A 6780-nucleotide genomic window follows, 5' to 3' on the forward strand; every position below is an offset into this window, starting at 1 on the left:
AAAAATGGAGCGGCGATGGCTAGAAAGCCGGTGACGTCGACCGCCGAACGAACAAGGAGAGGAGCCGACTTCGGCGGAAGTCGTGACACAGTCGTTTTCAGCCACAATAGTCATTTACAACATGAACAATGTCTACACTGTATTTCTGATCAATTTCATGTTATTTTATGGACGAAAAAGTGATTTTCTTTAAAAAACAAGGACATTTCTAACTGACCCCAAACTTTTGAACGATAGTGTATATTCAGTTCATATCCATATTATTAATATTTTGTGACTGAAATTATGACACCATTCTCAGTAGCCTATTCTAGTAGGTTATTAGGCAAGACAAAAATATATTACCACAAAATGGCCTCGCTATTCATGTTGAATAAATTAGCCTTTCAATTTGAACTAAGCAAGCTGCTAAATCATTCAGTTTACATTTTAAAACAAACCCTGGCTGCTTTTTTTAGCTAAGAAAAGCATGGCAATAGTTGAAATACAATTAGAAATCCAGATTTTAGTCAGTAACAGACGTAAAGCTATTGAAATGACAAGTAAATCCCACAAATAACCCAATTATAATGGGTTTATTTTTTTTATTTAACCTTTATTTAACCAGGTAAGCTAGTTGAGAACAAGTTCTCATTTACAACTGCGACCTGGCCAAGATAAAGCAAAGCAGTGCGACAGAAACAACAACACAGAGTTACACATGGAATAAACAAGCGTACAGTCATTAACACAATAGAAAAAAAATAAAGTCTATATACAGTGTGTGCAAATGGGATGAGGAGGTATGGCAATAAATAGACCATAGTAGCAAAGTAATTACAATGTAGCAGATTAACACTGGAGTGATAGATGAGCAGATGATGATGAGCAGATGATGTTGTGTAAGTAGTGATACTGGTGTGCAAAAGAGCAGCAAAGTAAATAAAAACAATATGGGGAGATTGGGTGGGCTATTTACAGATGGACTATGTACAGCTGCAGTGATCAGTTAGCTGCTTAGATAGCTGATGTTTAAAGTTAGTGAGGGAAATGTAAGTCTCCAGCTTCAGCAATTTTTGCAATTGTAGTCTTAACATCTGGCACATAATAACGACACAATTACTAGAAAGTAGCCTTAAAGTTTATACAATTGTTTCTATGCAAAGATTTCACACGCGCAAAGGGAATTTAGCAGTCAACGAGTTGAATCGACATTCATTGATTTGGAAACAGATCTGGCGAGTTTAATAAAAGCGGATGATCTTTTCTCGTGCGACATAATGAAATTCCTTTATTACTACATCACATTAGCTCCGCAATAATTATTATCTTGATAGAGAACCTAATTCGTTTTTTACGTCGTTACAAGTTATGTCTACATTCCATGTTAATTCCCTTGGACTTTATGAAAAAAGTGTTTATTCGGTAAATATAGCAACTCCTCTCTTACTGTGGGAAAAAAAACACATTTTCATTCCTTACGGGCAGTTACATTTTTTATTTTATTACCTGGGCAGAGCGAATCGCATGTGTTTATAGTTTAAGCCTCCACATTGATCTCTGCATACATGTGCTTTTGATGGGCACTCGTCTTATTATGTAACTTCCTCTGACTTTACATTTTAATTCTTCTGTTTGTTGGGATTTGGGTCCAGGTGGTGTGTGTTCGGTCGGGGCCTGTGGTCGTCTGTCTGTATACCCCATCCTGGGTCCTGGGGGGCCTTCAGGTGCAGTGCTGCTCTGTGTCTTGATCTTTCTCTGTGGAAGAGCAGGGAGCTCTGGCAGGTAACTCATGAGGTTGGTCTGGCTGGGCTAAGTGTATCTTTCTGGGTAATGGCTTAGCAGTACAATCTACCTGGAATATACAGAATAGATAGACTGTACTCTTACACTAACTTCAGTTGTCTTTGATCTCAGTGGATTCAACCTGCAGACATATGAAGGCAATAAAGGCCTACAATGCTTTTGCAATAGCAATATTTCAACATTTAAAAAATGAAAATACAACTTTAGCCCTATCCCCCAACAAACACACAATGTAATTCCAGCATTTTTCCAATGCTTGGGTTTTGGAGGCTCATTGTGTTTAACTCTGTCTCCAGGCAGGGGTAGAGTCTTGGAGGATGGCCGTTTGGAGTTACTAGCATTTGGAGGCTGGCAGCAGGGTCACTCAATGTGCTGGGATGATGTTGGAAGGCAGGTTAAGTGTCCTCAGTTGGTTTTAGATGAATACTGCTGTTTATGTGTGGGTGGTTATTCAGCAACACACCATGATTAGGGTTCATGGGTTGTCTTTTGGGGAATAAAAGTTCTGCATAATTAGCCTCGGCCATTGATACCAACAACAACAACAAGTAGATGAAGGGGGAGAATGTTTAGTCAAAAACATCTCAATTCACTTATGTATCCACAACAGTGTTCAAAAATTCAGCTCAGTGTGCTGTGCCGACCACTGCGTGTGTATGCCATATCAAACCAACTCAATTCAAGCCTATATGGTACCTGTGTGTGTACAAAATGAACAATATGGTAGTTTACGGAATCAACTATAGTTCCTCACCTGTCCACAAGCTACAGTCAGCAGCTCATTGAAAGGCATGACAGGCACCCTGCAGTGAAAGTTCACAAGGTCTTGCAGCATGTTGATCATGAAGTGCCTGCAGCGATCAGTGGCACTAGACATACAGAGAGAAAAACCAAAATAAGGAAGTGGAGAAGGACTTTAAACTACACTGGTGAATAGAACAAGGGCCTGTCAGTGGGTAATAGGTGTGACGATGGTGTAGAATCAGATAAGAAACAAGCTATGGAAACAGAAAACAACTAATTTGCTCATGTGCCTATTGTTAACATTTCTTTGCCTGCCTGTTTATAGAAATGCCATTATTCATGTTTCAGCTGAACAAACAACCAATCTAACGACGCCTCGCCTGGAAGTGTCTATCTAATGTACAAAGTACAGAGGCTTACCGATAGGACAGTGTGTATCCTATCCTGCTTTCACTTACTCGGATCAGGAAGTAGTCTGTGGGCTTGGAAAGGAGCATTTCCTCAGCTACCCTGCAGCGAATAGACACGGCCATGTTAGGACAGACTTCAGTTTTAACTCACTTAACTGAAGAATATACAACATGCAATGTCACAGAACACAACCATTCAGTGCCCTACTGTAATACAATAACAACAGTCATAAGGCACATATCCTACACTCCAGGCCACACATTTTTTGTTGTTGTATTTATGAAGGTATTTTTGTATTTACATTGGTCTCATCTAGCCTTGGTTGCTACGGCTGGTAAGCAATGAGTGCATTTCAATGACAGAGACAATTTGAAAACTTACTTCCTAGAAATAATGCCATGGAGCCATTCTGGAACTACCCCATTCCTGATTACACAGTCACGTTGGAACTCTGAACCAGGAAAGGGCATCATGGTCTTCCCTGAGTCCGTGTTCTGTTCATACCCTCAGTTGTGTCCTGGTAAAATAATGAATGTTTGGAATCAACCCCAATTTCTATTGCCAATTTGACAGGTCAAACGCTGCTGGGTTTTTCACGCTGAATAATTTCCAGTGTGTATCAAGAATTGTCCACCACCCAAAGGACATCCAGCCAACTTGACACAACTGGGAAGCATTGGCATCAACATGGGCCAGCATCCCGGTAGAATGCTTTCAACACGTTGTAGAGTCCCTGCCCGACGAATTAAGTTCTGAGGGCAAAAAGAGGTGCAACTCAATATAAAGGTGTTCCTAATGCTTTGTACACTCAGTGTACAGTCGTGGCCAAAACCTTTGAGAATGACACAAATATAAATTCTCACAAAGTCTGCTGCCTCAGTTTGTATGATGGCAATTTGCATATACTCCAGAATGTTATGAAGAGTGATCAGATGAATTGCAATTAATTGCAAAGTCCCTCTTTGCCATGCAAATGAACTGAATCCCCCAAAAACATTTCCACTGCATTTCAGCCCTGCCACAAAAGGACCAGCTGACATCATGTCAGTGATTCTCTCGTTAACACAGGTGTGAGTGTTGACGAGGACAAGGCTGGAGATCACTCTGTCATGCTGATTGATTTTAAATAACAGACTGGAAGCTTCAAAAGGAGGGTGGTGCTTGGAATCATTGTTCTTCCTCTGTCAACCATGGTTACCTGCAAGGAATCAAATCAAATCAAGTTTATTTTATATAGCCCTTCGTACATCAGCTAATATCTCAAAGTGCTGTACAGAAACCCAGACTAAAACCCCAAACAGCAAGCAATGCAGGTATAGAAGCACGGCGGCTAGGAAAAACTCCCTAGAAAGGTCAAAATCTAGGAAGAAACCTAGAGAGGAACCAGGCTATGAGGGGTGGCCAGTCCTCTTCTGGCTGTGCCGGGTGGAGATTATAACAGAACATGGCCAAGATGTTCAAATGTTCATAAATGACCAGCATGGTCAAATAATAATCAGGAGTAAATGTCAGTTGGCTTTTCATAGCCGATCATTAAGAGTATCTCTACCGTTCCTGCGGTCTCTAGAGAGTTGAAAACAGCAGGTCTGGGACAGGTAGCATGTCCGGTGGACAGGTCAGGGTTCCATAGCCGCAGGCAGAACAGTTGAAACTGGAACAGCAGCAAGGCCAGGTGGACTGGGGACAGCAAGGAGTCATCATGCCCGGTAGTCCTAACGCATGCCCGGTAGGGCTCAGGTCCTCCGAGAGAGAGAAAGAAAGAGAGAAGGAGAGAATTAGAGAGAGCATACTTAAATTCACACAGGACACCGGATAAGACAGGAGAAGTACTCCAGATATAACCAACTGACCCTAGCCCCCCGACACATAAACTACTGCAGCATAAATACTGGAGGCTGAGACAGGAGGGGTCAGGAGACACTGTGGCCCCATCCGATGATACCCCCGGACAGGGCCAAACAGGAAGGATATAACCCCACCCACTTTGCCAAAGCACAGGAAACACGTGCCATCATCATTGCTTTGCACAAAAAGGGCTTCACAGTTAAGGATATTGCTGCCAGTAAGATTGCACCTAAATCAACCATTTATCGGATCATCAAGAACCTCAAGGAGAGCGGTTCAAATGTTGTGAAGAAGGCTTCAGGGTACCCAAGAAAGTCCAGCAAGCGCCAGGACCGACTCCTAAAGTTGATTCAGCTGTGGGATCGGGGCACCACCAGTACAGAGCTTGCATGGTAGCAGGCAGGTGTGAGTGCATCTGCACGCACAGTGAGTCGAAGACTTTTGGAGAATGGCCTGGTGTCAAGAAGGGCAGCAAAGAAGTCACTTCTCTCCAGGAAAAACATCAGGGACAGACGGATATTCTGCAAAAGGTACAGGGATTGGACTGCAGAAGACTGGGGTAAAGTCATTTTCTCTGATGAATCCCCTTTCCGTTTGTTTGGGGCATCCGGAAAAAAGCTTGTCCGGGGAAGACAAGGTGACCATCAGTCCTGTGTCATGCCAACAGTAAAGTATCCTGAGACCATTCATGTGTGGGGTTGCTTCTCAGCCAAGGGAGTGGGCTCACTCACAATTTTGCCTAAGAACACAGCCATGAATAAAGAATGGTACCAACACATCCTCCGAGAACAACTTCTCCCAACCATCCAGGAACAGTTTGGTGATGAACAATGCCTTTTCCAGCATGATGGAGCACCTTGCCATAAGGCAAAAGTGATAACTAAGTGGCTTGGGGAACAAAACATCGATATTATGGCCAGAAAACTCCCCAGACCTTAATCCCATTGAGAACTTGTGGTCAATCCTCAAGAGGCGGGTGGACAAACAAAACCCCACAAATTCTGACAAACTTCAATCATTGATTATGCAAGAATGGGCTGTCATCAGTCAGGATGTGGCCCAGAAGTTAATTGACAGCATGTCAGGCGGATTGCAGAGGTCTTGAAAAAGTATGGTCAACACTGCAAATATTGACTCTGCATCAACTTCATGTAATTGTCAATAAAAGCCTTTGACACTTATAAAATGCTTGTAATTATACTTCAGTATTCCATAGTAACATCTGACAAAAATATCTGAAGACACTGAAGCAGCAAACTTTGTGGAAATTAATATTTGTGTCATTTTCAAAACTTTTGGCACAACTGTACATACCACATTGATAGCTATATTGATAGGATATGCAAATCATTACATTTTTTAACTCTGGTCTGGTATCCGTATGCAAATATTATTTTAACGGAGGCAAAAACCTGATACAGCAACAAATAGGCATAAAATTAATACAGTGTTCATAACAAACTGGGTAATTAATAGAGAAACGTCGCACTCTGGTCTCAGACTAGACGTAACATAGTAAACGTAATTCTGAAACGTATGTAATGTGTTTGGTATACAAGGCAGAAGGTTACTTAATAAAAAAACCAAACGAGGGTGGTTGGTCAGGGTAAATGGGTGGGCATAACATGAATGTCTATCAACCCAAAGATTGCATGTTTGAATCTCATCACAGACAACTTTAGCATTTTAGCAACTACTGACAATTTTAACTACTTTTCAACTACTTAGCATGTTATTTAACCCTTTAACCTAGCTCCTGACCCTAACTCCTAATCCTAAACCCTAGCGTAGCTAAGGTTAGCTACCTAGCAAACGTTTAGCAGCCCAAAGTTTGCAAGTTTGAATCTCATCAAGGACAAATGTAGCTAATTAGCAACTACATACTACTTTTAATCTACTATGAAATTACGTTGCATGTTAGCTAATCCTTCCTCCTAACTCCTAACCTTAACCTCCCCAGTGTTTCCCAAACTGTCATCATGACCCCAAGGGGTG

The 6780-nt window shown here is 41.7% G+C and overlaps 1 pseudogene; it reads right to left on the minus strand.

Moving 5' to 3' along the window:
• Positions 1 to 1519: 1519 nt before the first annotated feature.
• Positions 1520 to 3442, minus strand: LOC129866550 (hematopoietic SH2 domain-containing protein homolog; annotated as a pseudogene).
• Between the last annotated feature and the right edge of the window lie 3338 nt (positions 3443 to 6780).

This window comes from Salvelinus fontinalis, chromosome 12 (assembly GCF_029448725.1).
Source record: "Salvelinus fontinalis isolate EN_2023a chromosome 12, ASM2944872v1, whole genome shotgun sequence".
Taxonomy (NCBI): domain Eukaryota; kingdom Metazoa; phylum Chordata; class Actinopteri; order Salmoniformes; family Salmonidae; genus Salvelinus; species Salvelinus fontinalis.